The sequence below is a fragment of the Ranitomeya variabilis genome, chromosome 5 (assembly GCF_051348905.1).
Source record: "Ranitomeya variabilis isolate aRanVar5 chromosome 5, aRanVar5.hap1, whole genome shotgun sequence".
Taxonomy (NCBI): Eukaryota; Metazoa; Chordata; class Amphibia; order Anura; family Dendrobatidae; genus Ranitomeya; species Ranitomeya variabilis.
Genome location: NC_135236.1, coordinates 318,096,292 through 318,109,588, shown reverse-complemented (window position 1 = coordinate 318,109,588; position 13,297 = coordinate 318,096,292).

Below are 13,297 nucleotides of genomic sequence, written 5' to 3'. Positions count from 1 at the left end.
TCAATCTTCAGGCTCTCATTAAGTAGTTGTTGTTAATATAACACTGCTGTTGGCCTACTAGTGTGGTTGGGGCCTACTAACGGTGTCTGCCGTTGCTTTCTGTTCTCCACTGTACAGAGATGAGCTTCAATCTTCAGGCTCTCATTAAGTTGTTGTTTATATAACACTGCAGTTGGCCTACTATTTTGGTTGGGCCTAGTAACGGTGTCTGCCGCACCTTGGTTTTGTCCTGTGTTATTTTCCAGAGCTTCAATCTTCAGGCTTTCGGGCTAGATTTGTAATATTAAACTGCATTGGGCCTACTAGTATGGTTGGGCCCTTAAAATGGTGTCTGCCGCTCCTGGGTTTTCTCCTGTTTTGTTTTCCCGAGCTTCCTTCTTCAGGCTTTCGGCCTTTATTTGTAATAATAAACTGCATTGGGCCTACTACTGTGGTTGGGCCCTTAAAACGGTGTCTGCCGCTCCTGGGTTTTCTACTCCACTGAACAAACCAATGCCGCCTGGTTAGTCCTGTTACCAATTTTGAACTGCATTTAGCCCACTTTATTATTTGGGCCTATATCTGTGTTTCATCCTCATCCTGCCCATTGCCCAGCCAGTGCTAGATGAGTCTTGTGGTACATTGACCCAGACCACTACATTCCCCTTGCACGCTACACAGCCACAATCTGACCCTTGTGAATGTCAGGTTCCCCTTCCTGCATACTATACCACCTTACACAGGGACAAAGAGAAAGGTGCAGATGAAAGTGCAGGTTCCTTCATCAGGTGGGGAGGCATACTCGTTGGCGACGTCACAGGCACAGGGTCCCTCAGAGTACGCAGAAGTGTCGCTGCCGGTGGGAGGCTCCCCCGCCGTGCAAACACACCGCCATACTTTGTGGGGCCCTGTGCCAGTGCCAATGCCAATGAGTGGGCCCCCCCTGCTTGCTCAGGATCACAGCACTTGCAAAGTTGAAATACTTACCTCTCACTGTTCCACCGCCGTGACGTAGTCCACGTTTCCTGGGCCCACTAAAAACTTGAACCAGCCCTACCCCCCACAACTTTAGCCAAATGACCCCCAATTTCCAATGCACAACTATTATTATAAAGTTAATTAAGATTGACAAGCTTCAGAAACAAGAATGGATGTTTTTGCCATTAAAATGGGCACTGTATGTGTTTTCCTGGCCCCCACTCACTGCCGACTATGCTTCCCCATTGATTTGCATTGGGTTTCGTGTTTAGGGTCGATCCCTGACTTTTCGCGATAATCGGCCAATTGCACTCGACTCGACTTTTGAGATAGTCGGGTTTCGCAAAACCCGACTCGACCCCAAAAAAGTAAAAGTCACTCAACCCTAGTCAAAAGCATTAGGAAAATAAAGAAACAGTTTGGAACACAAAAGGCTTCGTGTTTACTGGAGTGCAGCTCATACAACGTGACATCGCCCTCCGCTAGTACCATTGAAAATAAGAGCATTTTAGCACTCCAGAGAAAAGTAAGATAATTTAGTAAAAATTAATTGGACATAAACTTAGAGTTTCTCCCTGCCAATGTAAACATCAAAGGGCATGAGACACACTATAAATAAAATTAAGATCTTGGCATCAAAATAATTAATTATGATTAGTGTTGAGCGATACTTTCCGATATCGGAAAGTATCGGTATCGGAAAGTATCGGCCGATACCGTAAAAATATCGGATCTAATCCGATACCGATACCCGATCCCAATGCAAGTCAATGGGACGAAAATATCGGAATTAAAATAAACCCTTTATAAACCTGTAGGTTCATTCTACATGAAGGAAAACAAGTAAGAATAATGTAGGATGTATTGGGGGACGTGGCGGAGACATTAAAGGCACAGAGGTTTAGCCCAATGTAATAGAATAGCAGGTTTTGTTTTTTTTTTATGACGTTCGGCGGTAGAAAGATTTTGACTATGTTAATTTTTTTTTATTTTGTCAGATATTGATGTTTCACTACTTCCACGCCCTTCACCTTCTTTTTTACTTCTCCCACACTTTCTTCTTCGTTATCCTCATCATCAGCTTCTTTGACATCAACTTCTTCACCTTATTCATCTTCTTCTTCATCTTCTACCTATTATTTTTTTTCTTACATTGTTCATATTCTTTTTATTTTACTATTATCTTCATCATATTCTACTTCATCATATTCTTATTTGTGACAGGCATTCCCGTAGTTGTTATCTATAAAAGTTTGAAGATTACACCTTCCGTTCTGCCTGTCACAAAACAGTTACATTTGTCCGCGTTCAGTTTGGCCTGCAGCATCAGGCTTTATCCAGGGGCACCACGAGGAGGAACGGACTCACCCCCATACACTGCTTAGTCTTCTTCTGCTTATAATTTAGATAATATTTTTTGCTCTGATATTTAGTGTTATGCTTAATGTTCTTCTGCTCTTTGTTCTGCAGCCTCTTGTTCTTCTGCTTCTCGGTCTTCCAGGTCGTCGTCGTCTCCAGGGTCGTCGTCTCCAGGGTCGTCGTCATCGGGGTGGTCTTCAGGGTTGTCGTCTCCGGGGTCGTCGTCATCGGGGTGGTCTTCGGGGTCATCGTCTCCAGGGTCGTCGTCATCACGGTGGTTGTCGTCTCTGGTGTCGTCGTCATCTTAGGGGTGGTCTTCCGGGTCATGGTGTTTAGTCTCTTGAACTTGGAAATGTAGCAGAAGGTACAAGAAGGCTGAGAAAATGCCGAGAACCAGCTGATGGAACTGGAACTCGGATGGCTACCCAAAGGTCCAAGAGCCAATGGAACTACCGAGGACCAGCTGCCGTTACTGGAACCCGGTTACTAAGCAGGAGGTACCCGTGCCTGAAAGCACTACCAAGGACCACCTGACGTTGGTGGAACTCGGATACCCAGAGGGAGGCACCTAAGCCAAAGGCTCTGCCCGGAACCAGCTGACGGTACTGGAACCAGGATGGGGAGCAGAAGGTACAAGAGCAAAAGACACTGCCGAGAACCAGCTGACGGTGTTGGAACCCGGATGGGTAGCCGAAGGTCCAAGAGCCAATGGAACTACCGAAGACCAGCTGACGTTACTGGAACCCGGTTACTAAGCAGGAGGTACCCGTGCCTGAAAGCACTACCAAGGACCACCTGACGTTGGTGGAACTCGGATACCCAGAGGGAGGCACCTAAGCCAAAGGCTCTGCCCGGAACCAGCTGACGGTACTGGAACCAGGATGGGGAGCAGAAGGTACAAGAGCAAGTGTCTGCGTGGCTTTTGCAGGACACGATGCCGGCTGCACAGCAGGGGAACAGCTGGCGGTGCTGAACCCCACTGACACATTGGCTGGTGTTTTTCTCTGTGCAGCTGGCAGTACCGGGCCCCAACTGGCGGTGTTAGAGCCCGGGGTGAGCAGGGGGAGGAGATGGAGCAGAGTGTAGGCCGAAGCCTGCACTGGCGGCAGCTTTGGGTCTGTTGTGCCTGCGTGGCTGTTGCAGGACACGTTGCCGGCTGCACAGCAGGGGAACAGCTGGCGGTGCTGAACCCCACTGACACATTGGCTGGTGTTTGGCTCTGTGCAGCTAGCAGTACCGGGCCCCAACTGGCGGTGTTGGATCCCGGGCTCTGCAGGGGGAGCAGAGTGTAGGCCGAAGCCTACTTGAACCAATTTCAAAGGTAACCTTTAACCCCCCTTCAGGGGTTACAAAGTAGAAGAGCCACAGCTTATGCAGCAGTAGTGCTGCACAAGTCAAAGGTTGCTCTTTTAATTTTGCTCCTTGCACACGCTGAATGAAACACGTATTACATTTAGCCCTTTATACAGTCAAACTGTGTTGGAGGCGCGAGTTCCCTTTGTAATGAGACGCAGCACATATGTCAAGAATCCCACCTTGGTGCTGGGTGCAGCCTCCTGAGCGTTGTTATTTGCTGTACAGGAGTCTGCGCTGTCGTGTTATCCCCTGGCCTAGCGCTGTTAGCGCTGCCCATCTTCTGACCTCATTTAATGTCGGCCGCTGCGGTTCGTGATGACCATGAATCCCAGCCCCGCGGTGTCTTAACATTGTTAAAACACTGCGGGGCTGTGATTCATGGCCTGGCGCAGCACATATGTTCGCCTCTCGCACTCGGGTCCTTACACCCGCTGCAGACTGTGCGGCGTCAGCTGATCCCTTATCGCATGCCACGGCCATGAAGCCGCACAGTCTGAAGAAGGCGGAAGGAGATGAGGGACAGGCGAACTGATGCACTGCTCATGCCCATCAATCACACCCTCGCAGTCCCAAGAAATAAGACACCGAGGGGCGTTGTGTGGGTCAGGGCGGCCGCAGAGGCGCAGGCAGCCAAACAATGATGCCAGAAGACGGGCAGCGCTACCAAGGGGGTTGCAGCGTGTCATTACAAAGGAAAGTCACACCACCGGGACGGTTAAATGGTCACACAGAGGACACATTTCAGACGTGTTTTCAGTTCCACATGTGCGAGGAGAATACGTTTATGAGCCACCTTGCACACATGCAGCATTACCGCTGTACAAGGTGGCCTTAAAAACGTACAAACGCCTGGGGGAGGGGGGACAGGTTCCCTTCAATTTCAGTTCTTGTGTCTGCGTGGCTTTTGCAGGACACGATGCCGGCTGCACAGCAGGGGAACAGCTGGCGGTGCTGAACCCCACTGACACATTGGCTGGTGTTTTTCTCTGTGCAGCTGGCAGTACCGGGCCCCAACTGGCGGTGTTAGAGCCCGGGGTGAGCAGGAGGAGGAGATGGAGCAGAGTGTAGGCCGAAGCCTGCACTGGCGGCAGCTTTGGGTCTGTTGTGCCTGCGTGGCTGTTGCAGGACACGTTGCCGGCTGCACAGCAGGGGAACAGCTGGCGGTGCTGAACCCCACTGACACATTGGCTGGTGTTTGGCTCTGTGCAGCTAGCAGTACCGGGCCCCAACTGGCGGTGTTGGAGCCCGGGCTCTGCAGGGGGAGCAGAGTGTAGGCCGAAGCCTACTTGAACCAATTTCAAAGGTAACCTTTAACCCCCCCTCAGGGGTTACAAAGTAGAAGAGCCACAGCTTATGCAGCAGTAGTGCTGCACAAGTCAAAGGTTGCTCTTTTAATTTTGCTCCTTGCACACGCTGAATGAAACACGTATAACATTTAGCCCTTTATACAGTCAAACTGTGTTGGAGGCGCGAGTTCCCTTTGTAATGAGACGCAGCACAGATGTCAAGAATCCCACCTTGGTGCTGGGTGCAGCCTCCTGAGCGTTGTTATTTGCTGTACAGGAGTCTGCGCTGTCGTGTTATCCCCTGGCCTAGCGCTGTTAGCGCTGCCCATCTTCTGACCTCATTTAATGTCGGCCGCTGCGGTTCGCGATGACCATGAATCCCAGCCCCGCGGTGTCTTAACATTGTTAAAACACTGCGGGGCTGTGATTCATAGCCTGGCGCAGCACATATGTTCGCCTCTCGCACTCGGGTCCTTACACCCGCTGCAGACTGTGCGGCGTCAGCTGATCCCTTATCGCATGCCACGGCCATGAAGCCGCACAGTCTGAAGAAGGCGGAAGGAGATGAGGGACAGGCGAACTGATGCACTGCTCATGCCCATCAATCACACCCTCGCAGTCCCAAGAAATAAGACACAGAGGGGCGTTGTGTGGGTCAGGGCGGCCGCAGAGGCGCAGGCAGCCAAACAATGATGCCAGAAGACGGGCAGCGCTACCAAGGGGGTTGCAGCGTGTCATTACAAAGGAAAGTCACACCACCGGGACGGTTAAATGGTCACACAGAGGACACATTTCAGACGTGTTTTCAGTTTCACATGTGCGAGGAGAATACGTTTATGAGCCACCTTGCACACATGCAGCATTACCGCTGTACAAGGTGGCCTTAAAAACGTACAAACGCCTGGGGGAGGGGGGACAGGTTCCCTTCAATTTCAGTTCTTGTGTCTGCGTGGCTTTTGCAGGACACGATGCCGGCTGCACAGCAGGGGAACAGCTGGCGGTGCTGAACCCCACTGACACATTGGCTGGTGTTTTTCTCTGTGCAGCTGGCAGTACCGGGCCCCAACTGGCGGTGTTAGAGCCCGGGGTGAGCAGGAGGAGGAGATGGAGCAGAGTGTAGGCCGAAGCCTGCACTGGCGGCAGCTTTGGGTCTGTTGTGCCTGCGTGGCTGTTGCAGGACACGTTGCCGGCTGCACAGCAGGGGAACAGCTGGCGGTGCTGAACCCCACTGACACATTGGCTGGTGTTTGGCTCTGTGCAGCTAGCAGTACCGGGCCCCAACTGGCGGTGTTGGAGCCCGGGCTCTGCAGGGGGAGCAGAGTGTAGGCCGAAGCCTACTTGAACCAATTTCAAAGGTAACCTTTAACCCCCCCTCAGGGGTTACAAAGTAGAAGAGCCACAGCTTATGCAGCAGTAGTGCTGCACAAGTCAAAGGTTGCTCTTTTAATTTTGCTCCTTGCACACGCTGAATGAAACACGTATAACATTTAGCCCTTTATACAGTCAAACTGTGTTGGAGGCGCGAGTTCCCTTTGTAATGAGACGCAGCACAGATGTCAAGAATCCCACCTTGGTGCTGGGTGCAGCCTCCTGAGCGTTGTTATTTGCTGTACAGGAGTCTGCGCTGTCGTGTTATCCCCTGGCCTAGCGCTGTTAGCGCTGCCCATCTTCTGACCTCATTTAATGTCGGCCGCTGCGGTTCGCGATGACCATGAATCCCAGCCCCGCGGTGTCTTAACATTGTTAAAACACTGCGGGGCTGTGATTCATAGCCTGGCGCAGCACATATGTTCGCCTCTCGCACTCGGGTCCTTACACCCGCTGCAGACTGTGCGGCGTCAGCTGATCCCTTATCGCATGCCACGGCCATGAAGCCGCACAGTCTGAAGAAGGCGGAAGGAGATGAGGGACAGGCGAACTGATGCACTGCTCATGCCCATCAATCACACCCTCGCAGTCCCAAGAAATAAGACACAGAGGGGCGTTGTGTGGGTCAGGGCGGCCGCAGAGGCGCAGGCAGCCAAACAATGATGCCAGAAGACGGGCAGCGCTACCAAGGGGGTTGCAGCGTGTCATTACAAAGGAAAGTCACACCACCGGGACGGTTAAATGGTCACACAGAGGACACATTTCAGACGTGTTTTCAGTTCCACATGTGCGAGGAGAATACGTTTATGAGCCACCTTGCACACATGCAGCATTACCGCTGTACAAGGTGGCCTTAAAAACGTACAAACGCCTGGGGGAGGGGGGACAGGTTCCCTTCAATTTCAGTTCTTGTGTCTGCGTGGCTTTTGCAGGACACGATGCCGGCTGCACAGCAGGGGAACAGCTGGCGGTGCTGAACCCCACTGACACATTGGCTGGTGTTTTTCTCTGTGCAGCTGGCAGTACCGGGCCCCAACTGGCGGTGTTAGAGCCCGGGGTGAGCAGGAGGAGGAGATGGAGCAGAGTGTAGGCCGAAGCCTGCACTGGCGGCAGCTTTGGGTCTGTTGTGCCTGCGTGGCTGTTGCAGGACACGTTGCCGGCTGCACAGCAGGGGAACAGCTGGCGGTGCTGAACCCCACTGACACATTGGCTGGTGTTTGGCTCTGTGCAGCTAGCAGTACCGGGCCCCAACTGGCGGTGTTGGAGCCCGGGCTCTGCAGGGGGATCAGAGTGTAGGCCGAAGCCTACTTGAACCAATTTCAAAGGTAACCTTTAACCCCCCCTCAGGGGTTACAAAGTAGAAGAGCCACAGCTTATGCAGCAGTAGTGCTGCACAAGTCAAAGGTTGCTCTTTTAATTTTGCTCCTTGCACCTGCTGAATGAAACACGTATAACATTTAGCCCTTTATACAGTCAAACTGTGTTGGAGGCGCGAGTTCCCTTTGTAATGAGACGCAGCACAGATGTCAAGAATCCCACCTTGGTGCTGGGTGCAGCCTCCTGAGCGTTGTTATTTGCTGTACAGGAGTCTGCGCTGTCGTGTTATCCCCTGGCCAAGCGCTGTTAGCGCTGCCCATCTTCTGACCTCATTTAATGTCGGCCGCTGCGGTTCGCGATGACCATGAATCCCAGCCCCGCGGTGTCTTAACATTGTTAAAACACTGCGGGGCTGTGATTCATGGCCTGGCGCAGCACATATGTTCGCCTCTCGCACTCGGGTCCTTACACCCGCTGCAGACTGTGCGGCGTCAGCTGATCCCTTATCGCATGCCACGGCCATGAAGCCGCACAGTCTGAAGAAGGCGGAAGGAGATGAGGGACAGGCGAACTGATGCACTGCTCATGCCCATCAATCACACCCTCGCAGTCCCAAGAAATAAGACACCGAGGGGCGTTGTGTGGGTCAGGGCGGCCGCAGAGGCGCAGGCAGCCAAACAATGATGCCAGAAGACGGGCAGCGCTACCAAGGGGGTTGCAGCGTGTCATTACAAAGGAAAGTCACACCACCGGGACGGTTAAATGGTCACACAGAGGACACATTTCAGACGTGTTTTCAGTTCCACATGTGCGAGGAGAATACGTTTATGAGCCACCTTGCACACATGCAGCATTACCGCTGTACAAGGTGGCCTTAAAAACGTACAAACGCCTGGGGGAGGGGGGACAGGTTCCCTTCAATTTCAGTTCTTGTGTCTGCGTGGCTTTTGCAGGACACGATGCCGGCTGCACAGCAGGGGAACAGCTGGCGGTGCTGAACCCCACTGACACATTGGCTGGTGTTTTTCTCTGTGCAGCTGGCAGTACCAGGCCCCAACTGGCGGTGTTAGAGCCTGGGGTGAGCAGGAGGAGGAGATGGAGCAGAGTGTAGGCCGAAGCCTGCACTGGCGGCAGCTTTGGGTCTGTTGTGCCTGCGTGGCTGTTGCAGGACACGTTGCCGGCTGCACAGCAGGGGAACAGCTGGCGGTGCTGAACCCCACTGACACATTGGCTGGTGTTTGGCTCTGTGCAGCTAGCAGTACCGGGCCCCAACTGGTGGTGTTGGAGCCCGGGCTCTGCAGGGGGAGCAGAGTGTAGGCCGAAGCCTACTTGAACCAATTTCAAAGGTAACCTTTAACCCCCCCTCAGGGGTTACAAAGTAGAAGAGCCACAGCTTATGCAGCAGTAGTGCTGCACAAGTCAAAGGTTGCTCTTTTAATTTTGCTCCTTGCACACGCTGAATGAAACACGTATAACATTTAGCCCTTTATACAGTCAAACTGTGTTGGAGGCGCGAGTTCCCTTTGTAATGAGACGCAGCACAGATGTCAAGAATCCCACCTTGGTGCTGGGTGCAGCCTCCTGAGCGTTGTTATTTGCTGTACAGGAGTCTGCGCTGTCGTGTTATCCCCTGGCCTAGCGCTGTTAGCGCTGCCCATCTTCTGACCTCATTTAATGTCGGCCGCTGCGGTTCGCGATGACCATGAATCCCAGCCCCGCGGTGTCTTAACATTGTTAAAACACTGCGGGGCTGTGATTCATGGCCTGGCGCAGCACATATGTTCGCCTCTCGCACTCGGGTCCTTACACCCGCTGCAGACTGCGCGGCGTCAGCTGATCCCTTATCGCATGCCACGGCCATGAAGCCGCACAGTCTGAAGAAGGCGGAAGGAGATGAGGGACAGGCGAACTGATGCACTGTGTTGTGATTTTGCTTTTTGCTCCCTCTAGTGGTCATTAGTGATTTGACTCTGGAGCGTCTGTCTTTTCCTATATCCTCACCTGGGCCGTTAGTTCAGGGGCGTTGCTATATTAGCTCCCTGGACCTTCAGTTCAATGCCTGGCATCGTTGAAATCAGAGCTAATCTGCTGTGCTCTTGTCCTCTGATCCTGGTTCCTGTTTTTCAAGCTAAGTCTGCTTCTTTGCTTTTTGCTTTTGTTTTGTTTGGTATTTTTGTCCAGCTTGTTCCTATCTGTATCCTGACCTTTGCTGGAAGCTCTAGGGGGCTGGTGTTCTCCCCCCGGACCGTTAGACGGTTCGGGGGTTCTTGAATCTCCAGCGTGGATTTTTATAGGGTTTTTGTTGACCAGATAAGTTATCTTGCTATATTCTGCTATTAGTAAGCTGGCCTCTCTTTGCTGAACCTGGTTCATTTCTGTGTTTGTCATTTCCTCTTACCTCACCGTTATTATTTGTGGGGGGCTTGTATCTTGCTTTGGGGTCCCTTTCTCTGGAGGCAAGAGAGGTCTTTGTTTTCTTCTCCTAGGGGTAGTTAGATTCTCCGGCTTGCGCGAGTCATCTAGCGATCACCATAGGCATGATCCCCGGCTACTTCTAGTGTTGGCGTTAGGAGTAGCTATTTGGTCAACCCAGTTACCACAGCCCTATGAGCTGGATTTTTGTATCTTGCAGACTTACACGTTCCTCTGAGACCCTGTCCACTGGGGTCATAACAGTATGCCAGGACCGTATTAAATGTTTAATGCATTGCAGAAGTGGGATTATAAGAAAGAAAATTTTGAGTTTTTTTTTTCCCTCTCTCATTTTTTTTTTTTTTTCTTTTCCCCTTTACCTCAGAGTGGCTTAAGCTTGCTGCAGACATGAATGTCCAGACCTTGATTACAAGTGTGGACCAGCTTGCCGCTCGTGTGCAGGGTATACAAGATTATGTTACCAGAAATCCTAGGTCTGAACCCAAGATTCCGATTCCTGAACTGTTTTCAGGAGACCGATTTAAGTTTAGGAATTTCAGGAATAATTGTAAATTATTTTTGTCCCTGAAACCTTGTTCGTCTGGAGACTCTGCTCAACAAGTAAAAATTGTTATTTCATTCTTACGGGGTGACCCTCAGGATTGGGCTTTTTCGTTGGCGCCAGGAGATCCGGCATTGGCTGATATTGATGCGTTTTTTCTGGCGCTCGGTTTACTTTATGAGGAACCCAATCTTGAGATTCAGGCAGAGAAAGCCTTGCTGGCTATGTCTCAGGGCCAGGACGAGGCTGAGGTGTATTGCCAAAAATTTCGGAAATGGTCCGTGCTGACACATTGGAACGAGTGTGCACTGGCCGCTAATTTTAGAAATGGCCTTTCTGAGGCCATTAAGAATGTTATGGTGGGTTTTCCCATTCCCACAGGTCTGAATGATACCATGTCCCTGGCTATTCAAATTGACCGGCGGTTGCGGGAGCGCAAAACCGCAAATTCCCTCATGTTGTTGTCTGAACAGACACCTGATGTGATGCAATGTGATAGAAAAACCGCAAATTCCCTCATGGTGTTGTCTGAACGGACACCTGATTTGATGCAATGTGATAGAATCCTGACTAGAAATGAGAGGAAAATTCATAGACGCCGGAATGGCTTGTGCTACTACTGTGGTGATTCTACACATGTTATCTCAGCATGCTCTAAACGTATATCTAAGGTTGTTAGTCCTGTCACCGTTGGTAATTTGCATCCTAAGTTTATTCTGTCTGTAACTTTGATTTGCTCACTGTCATCTTATCCTGTCATGGCGTTTGTAGATTCAGGTGCTGCCCTGAGTCTTATGGATCTCTCATTTGCTAAGCGCTGTGGTTTTATTCTTGAACCATTAGAAAATCCTATCCCTCTTAGGGGTATTGATGCTACGCCATTGGCAGAAAATAAGCCGCAGTATTGGACACAGGTTACCATGTGCATGACTCCTGAACACCGCGAGGTGATACGTTTTCTCGTTCTACATAAAATGCATGATTTGGTTGTTTTGGGGCTGCCATGGTTACAGACCCATAATCCAGTCCTTGACTGGAAGGCTATGTCAGTGTCTAGTTGGGGCTGTCGTGGTATTCATGAGGATTCCCTGCCTGTGTCTATTGCTTCTTCTACGCCTTCGGAAGTTCCGGAGTACTTGTCTGATTATCAGGATGTCTTTAGCGAGTCCAGGTCCAGTGCATTGCCTCCTCATAGGGAATGTGACTGTGCAATAGATTTGATTCCAGGCAGTAAATTTCCTAAGGGAAGACTGTTTAATCTGTCGATACCTGAACATACCGCTATGCGTTCATATATCAAGGAGTCTCTGGAGAAAGGACACATCCGTCCGTCTTCTTCCCCTCTTGGTGCGGGATTCTTTTTTGTGGCTAAAAAGGACGGATCTTTGAGGCCTTGTATTGACTATCGGCTTTTAAATAAGATCACTGTCAAATTTCAGTATCCTTTGCCGCTGTTGTCTGACTTGTTTGCCCGGATTAAAGGTGCCAAGTGGTTTACCAAGATAGACCTTCGTGGTGCGTACAACCTTGTGCGCATTAAGCAAGGGGATGAATGGAAAACCGCATTCAATACGCCCGAAGGTCATTTTGAGTACTTGGTGATGCCTTTTGGGCTCTCTAATGCCCCTTCAGTTTTTCAGTCCTTTATGCATGACATTTTCCGGAACTATCTGGATAAATTTCTGATCGTTTATCTGGATGATATTCTGTTTTTTTCTGATAATTGGGACTCGCATGTGGAGCAGGTCAGGATGGTCTTTAAAATTTTGCGTGAAAATTCTTTGTTTGTCAAGGGCTCAAAGTGTCTTTTTGGTGTACAGAAGGTTCCCTTTTTGGGGTTCATTTTTTCCCCTTCTGCTGTGGAGATGGACCCAGTCAAGGTCCGAGCTATTCTTGATTGGACTCAGCCCTCGTCAGTTAAGAGTCTTCAGAAGTTCTTGGGTTTCGCTAACTTCTACCGTCGTTTTATCGCTAACTTTTCTAGCATTGTGAAACCTTTGACGGATATGACCAAGAAGGGCTCCGATGTGGTTAATTGGGCTCCTGCTGCCGTGGAGGCTTTCCAGGAGTTGAAACGTCGGTTTACTTCGGCGCCTGTTTTGTGCCAGCCTGATGTCTCGCTTCCCTTTCAAGTTGAGGTGGATGCTTCAGAGATTGGAGCAGGGGCCGTTTTGTCGCAGAGAGGCCCTGGTTGCTCTGTTATGAGACCTTGCGCCTTTTTCTCTAGGAAGTTTTCGCCTGCGGAGCGAAATTATGATGTGGGCAATCGGGAGTTGTTGGCCATGAAATGGGCATTTGAGGAGTGGCGTCATTGGCTCGAGGGTGCTAAGCATCGTGTGGTGGTCTTGACTGATCACAAAAATCTGATGTATCTCGAGTCTGCTAAACGCCTGAATCCTAGACAGGCCCGCTGGTCATTGTTTTTCTCCCGTTTTGACTTTGTTGTCTCGTATTTACCAGGTTCAAAGAATGTGAAGGCCGATGCTCTTTCCAGGAGCTTTGTGCCTGATGCTCCTGGAGTCGCTGAACCTGTTGGTATTCTTAAGGATGGTATTATCTTGTCAGCTATTTCTCCTGATCTGCGACGTGTGTTGCAGAGATTTCAGGCTGGTAGGCCTGATTCTTGTCCACCTGACAGATTGTTTGTGCCTGATAAGTGGACCAGCAGAGTCATTTCCGA